The sequence below is a fragment of the Cannabis sativa genome, chromosome 5 (assembly GCF_029168945.1).
Source record: "Cannabis sativa cultivar Pink pepper isolate KNU-18-1 chromosome 5, ASM2916894v1, whole genome shotgun sequence".
In the NCBI taxonomy this organism is placed as follows: domain Eukaryota; kingdom Viridiplantae; phylum Streptophyta; class Magnoliopsida; order Rosales; family Cannabaceae; genus Cannabis; species Cannabis sativa.
The window spans coordinates 65,967,964-65,986,623 of record NC_083605.1 but is presented as its reverse complement, the minus strand read 5'-3'; the positions used below and the strand labels follow the sequence as shown (position 1 = coordinate 65,986,623).

General features: G+C 30.3%; 2 long non-coding RNA genes across 2 annotated transcripts; both read left to right on the top strand.

Moving 5' to 3' along the window:
• The first annotated feature begins 10,370 nt into the window (after positions 1 to 10,370).
• Positions 10,371 to 11,411, top strand: LOC133037672 (uncharacterized). Its single transcript, XR_009687725.1, has 4 exons — positions 10,371 to 10,684; positions 10,853 to 10,907; positions 10,993 to 11,089; positions 11,210 to 11,411. It is a non-coding gene; the product is annotated as an uncharacterized LOC133037672 (long non-coding RNA).
• A 1,206-nt stretch (positions 11,412 to 12,617) lies between these two features.
• LOC133037671 (uncharacterized) lies at positions 12,618 to 15,174 on the top strand. The gene is made up of 3 exons (XR_009687724.1): positions 12,618 to 12,705; positions 13,367 to 13,519; positions 13,596 to 15,174. It is a non-coding gene; the product is annotated as an uncharacterized LOC133037671 (long non-coding RNA).
• Positions 15,175 to 18,660: the final 3,486 nt, after the last annotated feature.

The following is an 18,660-nucleotide window of genomic DNA, read 5'->3' as shown; positions in this document are numbered from 1 at the left end:
AGTTATTGATGGAGATTATACCAAAGATTTTGATCTTCCAATAAGAATTTTTAGAATTTATAAAACACTTAATAATTTTCTCAAAAAAAAAGAAAAAAGAAAAAAAAAACTAAATTATGTTTTGAACTTTTGTTAAAAGAATTAATATTTAAATATCTTTATATACAAAATGTGTATATTTAATAATTTTTATTAGTTTAATATAATATTTTAAAGATATAAAAATATTTTGTAAATTGATTGATTTAAATATATAAATATTAATACTATTTATTTTAAGTTAATTAATTTTAAATTAATTTAAATATATAATTATTAATATATTATTTATAAGATTCGAAAGTATGCTGAATTTTAATATTTTTAAATAGGTAAATTACGGCATAAATACCTAATGTTTTAGATTTTATACACTTAAATACCTAATGTTTATTTTTGGAGGTTAAAATACCTAATGTTACAATTATCTTACACCGTTACTACCACTTCCGTTAACTCATAAATATGAACACGTGGATGGTTCAGATGCATTACATTTATTTTTGTTTTATTTTAAAACTTAATATTTTTAATATCAGAAACTAAATGCTACTTGTTCTAAAAAAAAAAAAAAAAAACCTATTCTCATAACAATTTTTACATAATATTGGCACTTCAATTCGATAATCATGTTCTATGTACTACACTGGTTCACTCAGCTATGATAATTTAGTATTGCATCTCTCTTATTTTTTTTTTTTTTAAAAAAAAACAAGTAATATTTAGTTTTTAATATAAAGAATATTAAATTTTAAAATAAAATAAATAAATGTAATGCATTTGGGCCCTCCACGTGTCCATATTTATGAATTAATAACGGAAGTGGTAGTAACGGTGTAAGAGAATTGTAACATTAGGTATTTTTGCCACAAAAAATAAACATTAAGTATTTAAGTGTATAAAATCAAAAACATTAGATATTTATGCCGCAATTCACCCTACTTAAATTTTATATTTATTTTACTTAAAATTTTAAATATCGATATATAAAAAAAATTAAAATTAAAAATACAACTAAGTACACTACATTGCACCTAACAATAACCTATTATATATATGTATATATATCATATTTATATGAATACTAAAGCTGAAGTACTAATTTGAAGTTATTAAGGATGCGGTTGCGATTTATATTTTTGTCAAACCGCATTGTACTATATATTACAAAGTTACTAATTTTTACAATATGATTTTTTTTTCATATAAAAACAAATATATATAATACAGTGTATATTATTTAATTTTTTTAGAGACGATTTAATATGATGACTTAATGATTATTATACGATTCAATATGATGACTTAATGATTATTATAAAGTGCATATGCGGTTTACTTTGAAAAAAAGACTACAATTCACACCAATCACACCGCGAATATTTCTAATTGTTGACTTCAAAAAGTTAGTTTTATAATCACGTAATTTTGTATTTATTATCCATAATTTATTTAGACCATAATTAAATTTTATTAAATTAATTGTGCTTACCATAAATAAATATATTTTATTTTATTTGAGTTTTATTTAAAAATTCTTAAAATTTAAAAAATATACTTCAATTACTACATATATATATTTATATTTATATATATATATATATATATATACTAGATAGAGTTACGTGGTAAGCCACGTAAATATTAGTTTTATTTTAAGTTCTTGTGGTTTTTGTTTAAGAATTTAGTGACTAATTGTAAATTATGTTATAAACGGTATGTTTTATAAAACTAATTGTTAAGAATGTCATAATTGTATATATAAACCTATAGTATACACATTGTTATTCAAATGTTTTATGTTACAAACGATTTTTTTGTATAGAGTTTAAATTTTATATTGATGATTGTTATTTAGGGTGGGTATCGGTTTAGTTTTTTTTTTTAATTTAAAAAAAAAAAGATTGTTTAATTTTTTAGGTTTAATTATTGGGTTTAAACGTTTAAATAAAGATTGTTTAATTTTTTTGTTTAAAAAAAAATAAAATCGTGTAAGCTTAAGTGTAATAATATTAATATTAATATTTTTTGGGTTTAATTATTGGATTTAAACGTAAGATTGTTTAATTTTTTAGGTTTAATTATTTATATATTTTTGAAAGTTAACGGTTGTAAACGATTTTTTGGTATAGAGTTTAAATTTTCTATTGATGATTGTTATTTAAGGTGGGTATCGGTGTAGTTTTTTTTAATTTAAAAAAGGATTGTTTAATTTTTTGAGTTTAATTATTGAGTTTAAACGTTTAAAAAAAAATTGTTTAATTTTTTGGGTTTAAAAAAAAAATCGTGTAAGCCTTAATCGTGTAACAATATTAATATTAATATTTTTTGGGTTTAATTATTGGGTTTAAACGTTTAAAAAAAGATTGTTTAATTGTTGACTTCAAAAAGTTAGTTTTATAATCACGTAATTTTGTATTTATTATCCATAATTTATTTAGACCATAATTAAATTTTATTAAATTAATTGTGCTTACCATAAATAAATATATTTTATTTTATTTGAGTTTTATTTAAAAATTCTTAAAATTTAAAAAATATACTTCAATTACTACATATATATATTTATATATATATATATACTAGATAGAGTTACGTGGCAAACCACGTAAATATTAGTTTTATTTTAAGTTCTTGTGGTTTTTGTTTAAGAATTTAGTGACTAATTGTAAATTATGTTATAAACGGTATGTTTTATAAAACTAATTGTTAAGAATGTCATAATTGTATATATAAACCTATAGTATACACATTGTTATTCAAATGTTTTATGTTACAAACGATTTTTTTGTATAGAGTTTAAATTTTATATTGATGATTGTTATTTAGGGTGGGTATCGGTGTAGTTTTTTTTTTAATTTTAAAAAAAGATCGTTTGATTTTTTAGGTTTAATTATTGGGTTTAAACGTTTAAATAAAGATTGTTTAATTTTTTGGTTTAAAAAAAAAATAAAATTGTGTAAGCTTAAGTGTAATAATATTAATATTAATATTTTTTGGGTTTAATTATTGGGTTTAAACGTAAGATTGTTTAATTTTTTAGGTTTAATTATTTATATATTTTTGAATGTTAACGGTTGTAAACGATTTTTTGGTATAGAGTTTAAATTTTCTATTGATGATTGTTATTTAAGGTGGGTATCGGTGTAGTTTTTTTTAATTTAAAAAAGGATTGTTTAATTTTTTGGGTTTAATTATTGAGTTTAAACGTTTAAAAAAAATTGTTTAATTTTTTGGGTTTAAAAAAAAAATCGTGTAAGCCTTAATCGTGTAACAATATTAATATTAATATTTTTTGGGTTTAATTATTGGGTTTAAACGTTTAAAAAAAGATTGTTTAATTTTTTGAGTTTAATTATTTATATATTTAAGAAAGTTAACAGGAGGATCAAACCTATCGTTAAATTTAACAGAATATTCTTTTATTTTTAAAGTATATTCTGTTAAACCAAGAAATGTCGTTAGATAGACACTTTTAATATATAAAGATACTATTTTTGTGTTATTTGTAATTAATAAGTAGTTTTTTGTGTGTATTAGTTTGTTTATATGTGGTTGTTGTTGCTTGTTTTGTCTCATATTTGATGGTTTGCCAGGTATGGTAATTTTGTGCTTAGTGTGGCTTGTTTGTACTATATATGGTAGTTTGTTATGTACGGTAGTTTGTTTAATATTTTTTCTAATAGTTTAAGGTAGCAGTGACATAGATAAATTTTCAACAATAAAATTAAAATTCACTTTTATTTCATACTATAATTAAGTAGTATGTTAACCAAATTTTGTCTTTTTATCTTTTGTGTATTTTCTCACACTTAAATTTTCGAGGATCAAGATTTTAAGGAGATAAATTTTTAGTACAATTTATTTCTTATATTAATATAGTGTATCTGTTTATTACTTCACTCATTTCATTATTCAAGTTTTCAAAGAGTTTCAACATAAGTTATAATTATTACATCATATTAATACTCAAAACATAAGTTATAATTATTACATCATATTAATTACTTTTATTTTATTATTTTTCTTATTTTGATAGTAATAATTTTTTTTCCTTATTTGTATATTTGTTGGTGAGACACGCATACTTTTAGGGGTTTCTTTTATAATACAAGTTTTATTGTCTAGCTTTTTAGGGACATCTCTTTCACATGCTAGTCGTAACGTTAATATTGTAATCCATAGATTTGTTTAACATACCCTAAGAATAGATAGTAGACTCTTTTAGATAGAAGGAATCTCTTCACTTTGCCTCTCGGTGTTCTTTTCTCTAACCTAGAATGGTTAACGTTACAAAAAATGTAAAAATTACTAATAAAATGATTTATTAAGATTGTTAACCCAGAAACTTTCTTTGGTGACGTGGGCATCAATGTTTGACATGTGGCAAGAAAGATAACGTCACAGAGTTAAGTAGACCCGAGTCATAGTAGTCGACTTAGGAGGGGACCCTAGCCCTCCACCCAGGTTGACTTCGAGAGCTTTGAGATGGAAGTTCAGAATTCAATAACTTGAATCCAACTTACTATCTTTAAGTATTCTATACCATGAAGACATGGAGCAATAATATCCAAGCCCCAAGGAGCTAAAATTACACGAACCTGTACCCCGAAAGCCAACCTAGGCACCTAGGGTTTCACCCAGCGCCCAGGTTGACATTCCCAACTAGGATTTCAATTTCTGGGGCTGTCTTAGTGGAAATGGGTCAAGCTTTGTATTGGACCATCAACTAGACATACTATAGATATATTTGTGGCATAAAAATTAAATTCGGAGCAAGTTCATTTATGAGCACCCGGTGCCTAGGCACCTAGTGCCCAGGTCAGCAAATTGTTAATCTGAGCACCATCCAAGTATCAGATTGACAATCATACTTTTGCAACTTCTTTGTCTTCATCAAAAATGGAGAAACAGGTACTTTTAGGGAAGAAACAACACTTCCTGAGTGCCAGAAGCAAGGCCCAGCTCCCAAGTTGACACATGGGGCTAGCCGAGCGCCCAAGTTAACATTTTATCAACTTGAGCCAATTTCGATGGTGTTTTCTGAGCAATGTTTTCAGGATCTTCTCCGTTTTCAGCAAAGATTAAGATTCAATTATTTTTGAGGATCAAACAGAAATTCTGAAGGGCCATAATTGGGACCCAGCACCCAATTGGAAATTATTTTACCAGGATCTTAGATCTACTCACAAGTATGTTGATTAACACCCTAAATATGAACTTTCTAAAACGATGAAATAAACACATATAAAGTTTAGTAAACCTTACATTGGGTGCAGCGGAATATAATGACTCCTTCCGTTCAGATATCTAGCCCTTGATTCCTTTCTGTAGCAGAGCATTATCAAAATCTGAACCTGGATCTCTTTCTCTGATTCTTTAGTGCTGAAACTCCTTCTTGCTGAAAGTCTTTCTTCACGATCTTCCTCACTATGATTGAGGTTTCACTTGCTGTGTGTGAGCACTACTCTAACACTAAGAATTTCGAAATCTTTAGGAAGAAAAGAGAGAGGGAGTGGTCGGGCAAAGATAGGGAGAGAGAGAGGCTCAATTTTTTCTGAATGAAAAAGTAGAAAATTTAAGTGTGAAATTTAAGTATAAATTTCCTGAAGCCTTCACTATCTATTTATAGCATTCCACTAGGGTTAGGTTTGAATTATTTGGCATTAAAATAATGAAAATATCAGAGGTAAAACCCTACAAAAGTGGCCGGCCCTATCTGTATGGATTTGGGCCTCACTTTTGCAATTTTGCAGTTTTATCTTTTCTGCATCTGATTTTCTCAAAAACGCTAATTTTCAAATTCAACCATTTAAATGTCAATTCTAACTATTTAATAACTATAAATAATTATTAAATAATATTATCATTTATCATATTTATTAATTGAACCATACAAAGTATCATAATTAACAAATATGCCCCTAAAACTCTTTCTTTACAATTTCGCCCTTACTTAGTGAAAAATTCACAAATAGACATAGTGTAATTTGAGAATTATAATTGATTAATCAAAACCAATTATATGAGTCTTACAAGCAATATTATCTCAACTAGTGGGAGGACCATGGGTCTATATAACCGAGCTTCTAATAAGCAGATCAAGAATTTATAACCTAAATTCACTGACTTATTAATTCTTCGTTGAATCCACGCAAAGAACTTAGAATTGCACTCTCAGTATATAGAATGCTCTATATGTTCCACCATATAGACACATCATTAGTTATCCATTGTTATAATCCTAATTTGATCAATGATCCTCTATATGAATGATCTACACTGTAAAGGGATTAGATTACCGTTACACCCTACAATGTATTTAATCCTTAAAACACTTAACCCCGTATAAATGATATTTCAGCTTATGTGAAATGAGATCTCCACCATTTATTTTTCGTTTGGTCAAGCTCGAAGGAGATCATCCTTTACTTACTATTCGCTAGATAGAAGCTATAGATTCCATGTTTATGTTAGCGCTCCCACTCAATTGCTCTACCGTGTTCCCAAAATGTACGTATCACCCTGACCTAAAAGTAGGCTTAACTAACAAATCAAAGAACACGAATAGCCTCTTGAGATTGAGCCTAATCATAACAGGATTAAGATCATTTGATCTAGGATCAACTAGGCGATATTGACTTGAATAGATATTACGGTAAGTTTAATAAATCTAAGTCAAAGTTCAATATCGGTCCCTTCCGATGCATACTCCATGCATCCAAGCTGAGCTTTAATTTAACCAATGCTCTGGAAAGAACATAGCATTTCTCCAAATGCAAGTAAACTCTGTTGTAGATTATCATATCAGTAAAACCCTGTGTCTGATAAATCTAGAAAACTTTATTCACATAGTCATGTTTACTTTCCAATGTGTTGACAACACAATAAACAGGATCAAGTATGTGAAAAGGGTTTCAGACGAATTCATACATTATGTACATATAATCATGAAATAAATCATGTGAACCATGCAACATTAAATGTTATTTCTGATCTATATTAATAAGTAAATCTGATTATATTGAAATGAGTTTTATTTAGGGCATAAAACCCAACACACCCAGGTTGACATATTGTCAACCTGGGCTATTTCTAATCAAGTTATTGAAAAAGTGTTCCAGGTATTTTTTTCGTCATCAGAAATAAATGGAGAATCAAGCAAACTCGAGGAGAAAATCACAAACCCGAGACCCTAGAAAGAAGGCCTAGCGCCCAGGTTGACAATCAACTTGGTGCGCTAGTTTCGACCACTCAAACGTCACTCTCAAATTGACGATTCGACTTTTGAATCTACTTTTTCTTCATCAAAAATGGGAAAATAAGTACTTTCGAGGAAGAAACAACACTTCATGTGTGCCAGAAGCAAGGCCTAGCGCATAGGCTGATATTTTGTCAACTTGAGCAAATTTCGATGGTGTTTTCTAAGAACTCTTCTGAGCATTTTCTTTGTTATTAGCAAATATTAAGATTTAACTATTTTCAGGGACCAAACAAAACTTTTGAAGGGCCATAACTAGTACCCATCGCCTAGGTTGACACCTGGCACTAGGCTTAGTGCCCAAGTTGACATATTATCAACATGGGCTGTTTCCAATCAAGTTCTCGAAAAAGTATTCCGTGCATTTTTTGTCATCATAAATGATGGAGATTTAAGGAAACTCAGGGAGAAAACCACAAACCCGAGATCCTAAAAATTGGGCCTAGCACTCAAATTGACAATCAACTTGGTGCGTTGGTTTCAATCACTCAAATATCGAATCTAATTTGATCATTGAATTCAGAATGTTCCAAAGCGGTGTAGGAGACCTCGTCCTCAAGCTCAAGAAGCTTGAGAGTCTCAAAACGATAACTTGGGAGCTCAAAAATGAAGTACCCAGTGCCCAAGTTGACAAATGGCCTAGTACGATAGGTTTGCTTATCCAATTCTGATTTTGTTTTGACTGTCTATCTAGTTTTTCATAATAACTAAGATCTATAAAGTTAGAGAAGTCAAATTCACAATTTCACATTTCTCATTGCAACCATGGGAAACTTACTCAGAAATGAATATTTTTGAGTCTCTCATTTCTGCAAAACAGTAACATCTTTGAGAACTAGTGACCGACTTTGTCAGAACACAAAAATAGACTAAGTGATGTCAAAATATCACTTAGGCATTTTAAAGTACATCCTAACATTCAGGTTGACGTCATATGTCAGCTTGGGCACTGGCCTCTCACTCCATATTGATCTGATTGACGCGATTCAACTTGGATTTCGAAGATATTTCAATGTTCTATCAAGTCATGTCTCATATTTCAATCGAAATTCTGAAGTTATTGACCTCAAATTTTACCCCAAGAGAGTTACAAAAAGAAACTCTATATTACCTGTAGCGGGTCCCGCCGGGCTCCGAAAAGTGACTATCAACCTCAGAAGTTAGTTTTTATCACTAGATCATCATCTACGGTCAAAAATATTCAACTTGTATTTTTTTATTATTTTATTCATATTTTTGTAGGCCTCCTTCAACAATAAAAGGTGAGCTCCCTTAGCTCATTTTTCACATTTAGAATATTACCCACATGGTCAGAGCTTTTATCTCTAGTGTTTCTTTCTATTAATTGGAGCTTTGACACTTAGCCTGTTTCTGTAATACCATCTCGTGAGAAATAAAAACTTGAAGTAGACTTAGCTCCATTACTATCTCGATATAAGGAGTGAATTACTATAAATTTATTGTGTCTCTCTTATAATTACTTAAAAACTATTTTATGCTCGCTAATCTAGCGAGCAAGTGTGGCTTCTAAGTCTCAGTCTAAATTTCTGAGTCAATAATGATTATAAATATTAAATTAAAAAATTCATAACAAATATATTGATCATGTATTAACATACTAACATACTAAAAAATTAATATGATAAAAATAAATATTTAATATAAATTAATATAATTATTAATAAAAATCAATATATTTAAAGACTTAAGATGCATCACACCTCCTAATAAGTTATTAAAATTTAAATATAATTTAATATAGTATGGTATGCAAAGGATGGGTATCCGATCCAATCCAACTTTTTTTTTATCCGATCCAATCTAATTAGTAATTAAATTTGAAAAATCATCATTAGACGTAATCTAATTAGACCTCAAAATTCAATCCAATCCAATCATATCCAGTTACACACTTAAATTTTAATATTAACTTAAAAATGTAAAGAAAACTACGTAAAAACTAAATATTACAATTTATTTAAATTTAATACTTCATTAAATATACTATCGTTACAAGTGTAATGCAACTAAAAATTTTAAATGATTAAAACAACAATATTGCTAAGTAATAAAATAAAACAAAATATCATGAAAATAAATACACAATACAACCATGTATTACAAATTCAACACAAAAGAATCCAATAAAAATATAATTAATATATAGGCTAATTAGTAATATTTCCCCCCGAACTTTGACGTGTACTAAATTATGCCCCTGAACTTTTTGGCCGTTAAAAATTCCCCCTGAACTATTAAGATTGTTAAATTTAAGGACTTTTGTCTAATTTTAGTAAAAAGATTCTAACATGGATGAAAGTTCAGGGGACATGATTTAATACATATTAAAGTTTGAGGGACATAATTTGGTATATATCAAAGTCTGGAGAGCATGTTTTAGTACATAAACAATCACTGAAACAGTAAAATTGAATTAAATTACACAAGAGTCCTTAAATTTAACAATCTCAATAGTTCAGGGGAATTTTTAATGGTAAAAAAAGTTCAAAGAGCATAATTTGGTATATGTCAAAGTTCAGGGGGCGGAAATTGTTAATTAGCCTTAATATATACATTATATTTTTAATATTTTTTATTATATAAATGAATATATATAATTTTTTAACATATATAAATATAATTAGATTGGACCATTTTTAAATTAAATTTTGAGATTGACATCTAATAACCGATCAAATTCAATTAGAATCTAACTTTTAGTATCTAATCCAATTCAATTATAATCGGATATCTAATTTTTTATAATTTAATTAGATTAAATCGATTCGGTTCAATTAAAGTGAATTTTAGCCACCTACGGATGTATAGTTTAATATACAAAATAATAATATTTATATGAGGTATAAATTAAAAGACAACTATTTATGTAAATTATAAATATGAAATTTAAAAGAGAATTATTTATATGAAGTATGAATATATAATTTAATATATATAAAAATAAATATTTTTATGCAAAAATATATCAATAAACCTTTATAAAAAAGAGAATAATTCTTTGGGCTTTTGATAGTCAATTTACAAATATAACCCTCATTGAGCTATAACTAAGGTAACAGCTGTCAACAGCTGTGATAATTTCTATAAAACTTTATTAGCTTTCTTATTATAATTTTTTATTTATTTTTTTCCTTTCAAGGGAATAATATTATTTTATTGTATTAATTTTCTTCTCCCTTAATTATATGCCCTAGATTGGATTTCCACTCCTCCAAAACCCTCTTCTTCCCAAAAAGACCACGATCAGTGCTTCCACACCGCCAACGATGGGGAGTTTAGGGGGTACTGTTTACACGACCACCACCATCGCCACCCACATCAAGAAATAGGGTAGAGAAACACTACTCCCAATCGGATCAACAGGTTTGTCCTTCTAAACACAATATAAAATATTGAAATAAAAAGCTTTAACGAATTCCAATCGATTTTAATCTTTCACTCTTCGCCCCAAATATACCATTTATTTGAGGGATTTTCTTCATTCTATAACTTTTGTTTGTTTTTTCCTTTAATTGCTTTCTTCATTTGCAGACGGATTGGAGGCCGAGTTGATGCAGAGCGCCATGGCTCTTCAACAAGCAAAAAGGTTACTTGCAACAATACTATATGTGGCCGTCGGAATCGTTGCCTTGAATTAGGCAGTTGCTCTTACATGGTCTCTTATGTCTCAGGAGAAACATCTACTTCTGGAGTATTGATAGAGGATGTCATGCACTTGAAAAGGGAAGATAAATATCAGGAACTTGTTGAGGCATACGTCACTTTCGGGTGAGTTCCATTTCATCTTGTTTATTTGTTATAAATGAAATTTTTGTTAAACTTGATTGGTATTGTTCATTTCACAATTTAAACGTCTGTAGATGATTATGTATCATGAATTATATGCAGTTGTGGAGAGGTTCAAAGCGGTTCATTCCTTGATGTTGCAGCTCCCAATGGTTTATTTGGGCTTGGAATGGAGAAGATATCAGTACCTAGCATTTTATCGAGGGAAGGGTTTATAGCAAATTCTTTTTCCATGTGTTTTGGACAAGATGGGGTTGGAAGAATTAGTTTTGGTGACAAGGGCAGTATCGATCAGCAAGAGACCCCATTTAATTTGAACCCATCACAGTAAGTGGTAAATTCTCTTGTACTTGATGGTGATAACTATTTAAGTTTGAATATTAAATTTTGGCATAGTAGAAGATTTCCATTGCATTGTTATTTTTGTAATATTCTTTTTTATTTCTGGCAGTCCAACATACAATATCAATGTTACCCAAAATCGAGTTGGAACAACTTTATTTGATGCCAATCCGGCCATCTTTTGCTAGAGCAGTTCTTTCCAAGGTGGATGGCTAAAATTTCACTTTTTTATGTCTCTAGCTTTCTGTTATGAATGTTCTTATCTAAAAGTTTTGTTCCTTTTGGTCCAGGATCAATTGAGACAAGAACTCGAAATGGATCCTGACTTGCCTGCTGTTTTGGTAATGGGAGGTGGTGAAGGAATGGGACCTATAAAGAATACTGCAATGGCTCTTCGTGAATCACTTTATCACAAAGAAGCTTGCAAACCAATTGGACAGTTAATTATCATATGTGGCCGAAATAAAACACTTCTATCCAGACTTGAATCTGAAGAATGAAAGATTTCAGTCAAGGTGAGTAGTTGACTGTACTTAGCTTTTTATTTTTTCTTACCATAACTGAGATTAAACTCCAAAACAGTAATATTTCTTTGTCACCCTTTTTTAGATTAGAGGTTTCGAAAACCAAATGGAGAAATGCATGGGAGCTTGTGATTGCATAATAACAAAGGTGACCTACTTAGAAAGACACTCTGCATAGGGTAATATATATATGTAGATAAATATATTGTCATGAACATTTCTGATCATTTTATTATTGTTTTTCATAGGCTGGACCTGGTACAATTGCTGAGGCCTTGATTAGGGGGCTTCCCATCATCCTAAATGACTACATTCCAAGACAAGTGAGTGATCATTTTTGTACTATTCTTAAAGATCAATTTCTTTACACATAATATCTAATTAAATTAATGAAAAAATTAAATGCTCACTACACTTTATCTCTCTCTCTCTCTCTGTCTTAAATTGACATTTGGCAATTTACATGTATTACAAAATATACACTTGTCAGCATGTAATTACAAAACTATTATAAAAGAAAACTTGGCAACATGCATGTACTTATAGCATATTCAAATGACAAATAATATGGTTTTTTTTTTGTTTTTAAATAACACATATACATATAAATACTACTGCTTAATCCAAATTTCTCATTTGCTTAGGTAAAAAGAAAAAAAAAAGAACTCCACACTTCTGGACACTATTAAAATCAACAAACTTTCATCTAAGATACTTCAAGATGACGACAATGTAAGTTAAATTCTTTACTAATCCATTCATATAGTATTTTAAATGAGATGAATTATGAATGAAAGGCAAGGCAATAAAGATGGTATAGTTCACTTTATTGTGGTTTTGAGTATTTTTCTATTTTTATTGATGAATTGATGCTTGAACACTTAAAGACCTAATCTTTCATCTTTGTTTAGTTTCACCATTTAAATATTTACAATACTTGTCTGTTTTAGTTCATAGATTCCAACCTTGATTATTTGGGGTATTTTCTTTTTTCTTATTTAGTTTATCACTTTTAACAAGATATAAAAATTACAAAAATTATATACACTTTTAAAAATTTCTCACAGGTTGCTAAGTAATAACTTTTATTATTATTATTATTTCATTCATATCTCATATATCTCTTTTAGTATTATATTTTAATTTCTTACTTTGTATGCATCTTATCTTTCCTCCATTTGTAGTGTATAGAACACCTTTACGACAAGGGTCACACGCTAATAACTTTAGACAAGTAAATTTTACACCCACATTTATTTTGCATGCATTTTTTTGCCATGTCATAATAGTTTTAAGAATTTGTACAACTATATTTGCTCTGTATGTTTTTTTTGTTCTCATCTCATAATAATTATTTTAATTATATAATATTTTAACTCTTTTGAAAATTTAGGACACAGAGCAATGACTTGAAATACCAACTAATACCTCATATCACAAGAGGTCAAACTAATTGGACAGCCAAGTAATTGTAGTTGAAAAAACTCCTCCACGCCAATTCAGAAACTCTATCAAATATCAGAATTTGCTTCTAATTGATCCACAGGTAAAAACCAATTAATATATTTTCATTTTACTTACTGCCTATTAATATTGACCTATATTATATATAATGTTTGTAGGGAAACCATATCGAAGCAACTATTTATCAAGCTGATATTCAAGCCTTGCATCAGACATTGCACATGACAAAAGCATACGCAATTTCTAATGCTAATGTCAATGATTGCAAATTGGATTACAAAAATATGGAGATCTCCAATGGGTCATAACTGAAAAAACTAAAATTAAAGAGCTCCAAGAAAATTATGATGATCTGTTGATGTCTACTTACAACTTTGTGCCTGAAAAACCGTGTTTTTGCAAATGTCAATTGTATATAAGAAAATATAAAAACTGTACGCGTTTGCAGCAGCAGAAAATAATTCTGCTACAGCAAAACTGAACAGGCAGAATATAAAATATTTGCAGAAAAATAAATAACTTGACACAAGAGATTTATACGTGGTATCAGTGTTCTCCCGAACACTCCTAGTCCACGGGGCCACGCCCAGAGAATGAAATCAATTAATAAAGTATCAAAATTACAAAGACAATTGACTTAAACAAGTTTAGACTCCCTCTAAAGTATTGCCGCAATCCTTTGTAATCCACTTTATGAATCTGACTTCTTGAAACACCTTCAAGCCCGAACTCCCTTCGTCTTTGAAGTGTGAGTGCTTACTTCCTCCCGAAGTAAGGCTTCAACAAGTCTTCTCCCGAAGACCAAGTGCTTACTTCCTCCCGAAGTAAGGCTTCAACAAGTCTTCTCCCGAAGACCAAGTGCTTACTTCCTCCCGAAGTAAGGCTTCAACAAGTCTTCTCCCGAAGACCAATCTCTTGTTCAGTCAAGTAGTTCTTCACAACCTCTAGGATAGAGTAAGAACAGAAATAGAACAACTAGAACCTAGATGAACAACTAGGCTCTCACAAAACAAAGAAAGACTCTCTTCTCTCAAAAGATAAATGTAGAAAATGAATAATGGAAGAGGTAATTCGAATGGTTGCTCTCTAGGCTCTATTTATAGATCATAGAAACCAAAGAGGCAACCACAAGTTCGAATTAGCAGTTGTACAAAAACTTTCCAAAAGAAACACGATCTGCTACATCAGATTCGGATGCTGACGAAGCAGATCTGCCCATAAACGAGAAACTTACTAAAATCGGGTCCGATCTTCTTTCAATGCTTGATTCCTGCCAAAAATAGATTAGATATTCTGATTGTATCAAGATACAATCGAAATCAATAAGGAAAAGGCAATAAACAAAGTTTCCCTAAAAAGGACAACTTTCCAAAAGAGAATTTCTTCTCTTTTGAGAAGTTTTCAACAAAGGAAAGTTCAGCTGAAAGTGCAACTTTCCAAACAAGGAAAATGACAACTACAATCCGAATTTATAAGGCAAGAAATCGAATATGAATGCACAACAATCTTACCATAAATGGAAAAATTATTTTGTCAACTAACTTGCCAAAATAGGACTTTACAATCTCCCCCTTTGGCACTTTAGATGAACAAAATAATTTTTAACACAAAGTACCAGCAAGATAAAGTTAGCAAGACAAATGACTACTCCCCCTGAGTAACACAATCGAAAACCAACAATAACCAAAGAACCATGCTAACTTTTAAACCAAATAGTTCACAAGTACTCAACACAACTCCCCTTGGAAAAAGGGTCCAGAGTTGATAAAAACAAATTGAATGTTCAATAAATATGCACATTAATTAAAAAATATTTTGACAACTAAATTGCCAAAAAAGGACCTAACAATTTTATCTCCCCCTTTGGCACTTTAGATAATCAAAATATTATTAATTAACAAACACCTACAAAACAAAGTTAGTGAAACAAACATAAAAACTCCCCCTGAGAAGCACAACATTTAATCAAAATAAAAAGCTAACTTTGACCAAAGAAGAACACAAACACAAACACAAACACACACCTCAACTCCCCCTAGACAGTTGAGTATACAATTACTCCCCCTTTTTGTTTATCTATAAGGGCCAAAGACAAAAAGAAATAAAAATATAGAAATATGTCCAACAAAAACAAAAAGAAAGAAAACTTATGCCCCATAAAGCTTGATCAATGAGGACAACTGCTTGGACATCTCTTTCTGAACCTCCTTCATGGTAGCAAGACGATTGGAGTAAGAAGAGGAGCATTTGAGGGGGCTTGTTCGGATTCCACCATTTTCCTTGGATGCCCTAGGTTCTTAGTTTTAGCCATGAATTTCTGAAAGTAAGAATGAGAAACAAAGAAGCAAGAACACAAAGAAATAGGGATCGGGTAGGTGGTGAGTTAAAGGACAAAAAAAATTGGTTTATATAAACTTGGAAGCAAGACAAGAAAAGGAAACCAATTTTGAAAATTTAAATGGTAACCGCCAGCCCATGAACACATAAAAGGAAACCGCCCACTCCTCAACTCCTTTCCCCTTTTTTGTTTAAAAAAAATGGGAAACTAGAATCGCCAACAATATTTCCAAAAATAAATCAATCTTTCAAGAATAAAAGCACATTACCATATAAAGATTAATCTTTACTTGGAAAAATATCAAAATAAATCAAAGAAGAATGAATGTTGATACTTACCATTTATGCACAAGATTTTCTTGACCCATGAAGCAAGTCACACGCCTCCCTTTTTTTTAATTTTTTTAATTAAAACCGAAAATAAAATACAATGTGTACAATAAATATATGTGATTCGAATCAAGCAAAGAAATCAAATATCATTGACAATTGACAAAATAAAATACATGTTATGCTTTTAAGGAAAATAACTAATTAGTATCTCATGAAATAATCATACTAATTATTAAGGAAAAAGATATGCATGTTACTGAAAATTGTGTACCAGGATTATCAATTTAATTTTAATAGAGGAGACTTACGGAATTGAACACACTTGTCAGACATAAGTGTGTGCAGTGAAAATAGGATCATTGTCCTTGGCAAGATTTTTCATTTTCGCCTTTTTCAATTTGATCCCGCAACTGGATGCTTTCACACCATACTGAAGGTAGCCCTTTTCTGTGGTAGTGCATCCTCATCATAGTTGCTAATTACAATGTTCCAGCTTACTCATCAGATGGCTTTCACACCTTAGTATGGGTAGCTCTATTCCAGCAAGGGGCCTGACAAGTCTGAAACAAAAATTGCTCAACTCTGTATAAGAACATTATTTAATCCTAGACACAAATAAAGAGTAACATGAACCTTTTAACACAACATCACAAAGTATGATCAGACAGAGATCCTAACTAATTATATTCCAAAAGCATAAACATGATTTGTCAAAATACAATGATAGAAGATTAAGATCTAGAGATGAATCACATAACACTATTGTACAAGAATTATGAACAAATAAAATTAAACAATGCAAACTCCCAAAGACTTTCTGAGGGAGTCAAAGCGACTTGCATCTAGGGCCTTTGTGAAAATATCAGCTAATTATTTTTCAGTATCAACATATTCTAATTGCAATGATTTATTTTCAACAAGTTCCCTGATAAAGTGGTGTCTTATGTCAATGTGCTTTGTTCTAGAATGTTGAACAGGATTTTTGGAAATATTTATGGCACTAGTATTGTCACAAAAAATAGTCAAAACACCCAATTCAAACCCATAGTCAATCAACATTTGTTTCAACCACAATAGTTGAGTACAACAACTGCCAGCAGCGATGTACTCAGCTTCGGCAGTGGATAAGGAGATGGAATTCTGTTTCTTGCTATGCCAAGATACTAGATTATTCCCAAGAAAGAAATACCCTCCACTTGTGCTCTTTCGATCATCAGCATTTCCTGCCCAATCTGCATCACTAAAACAAGCAAGATTTGAATTGGTATCTTTCGAGTACCAAATTCCATAATCAGGAGTGCTATTAACATATCTAATAATCCTTTTCACAGCTAATACATGAGATTCCATAGGATTACTTTGATATCTAGCACACACTCCCACACTGTAACATATATCAGGACGACTAGCAGTTAAATACAAAAGACTTCCAATCATGCTACGATAGAGTGTAGTGTCTACCTTTACTCCATTCTCATCTTTTGTTAATTTCAGTGTGGTGCTCATAGGAGTACTTACCTGCTTAGCCGATTCAAGGCCAAATTTCTTGACAAGGTTCTTAGCATACTTGCTTTGAGATACAAATGTACCTCCTTCCATTTGTCTCACTTGAAGACCCAGAAAGAAATTAAGCTCACCAACCATGCTCATTTCAAATTCACTTTTCATTTGATCAACAAATACCTGCACTTCATGGTTAGATGTAGAACCAAAAACTATATCATCAACATAAATTTGAGCAATGATACAATCAGATTTTATATGTTTGATGAAAAGAGTTTTATCCACACTACCTCTGTGATAGCCATGAGAAAGTAAAAATTGAGTCAACCTTTCATACCAAGCTTGAGGAGCTTGTTTTAGACCATACAAAGCTTTTTCAAGTTTGTATACATGGTCTGGAAATTGAGGATCTTCAAATCCTTTTGGTTGCTCAACATAAACTTCCTCATTCAAAATACCATTTAGGAAGGCAGATTTCACATCCATTTGAAACAATTTAATATTCAGAATACAAGCAATACACAAAAGTAAACGAATTGATTCTAATCTTGCAACAGGGGCAAAAGTTTCATCAAAATCAATACCTTCTACCTGTGTGTACCCTTGAGCCACCAAACGAGCCTTGTTTCTCACAATTGTACCGAACTCATCACTTTTATTTTTAAACAACCACTTTGTTCCAATAACATTTATACCTTTTGGTCTTCGGACCAAAATCCATACCTTGTTGCGAACAAATTGGTTGAGTTCCTCTTGCATTGCATTGAGCCATTCCTCAAAGGTCATGGCTTCCTTCACATTTTTTGGTTCATATTGAGAAACAAAGCAAAGAAAGCTGATTAAATTAATATACCTTCTGCGAGTTACCATGCTTTCTTCAGGATTTCCAAGGATGATATCTTTTGGATGATTTAGTTTGACTTTGGTGCTTGGTTCTTTCTGAATAGAGTCAGTGATGATGTTTGGATGAGTCAAGATAGACGGTTCTGGTTCTCCAGTTTCAGTTGCAGCAGCAGATTCGTCCTTTGCAGCATCAGCAATGGGTTCTGC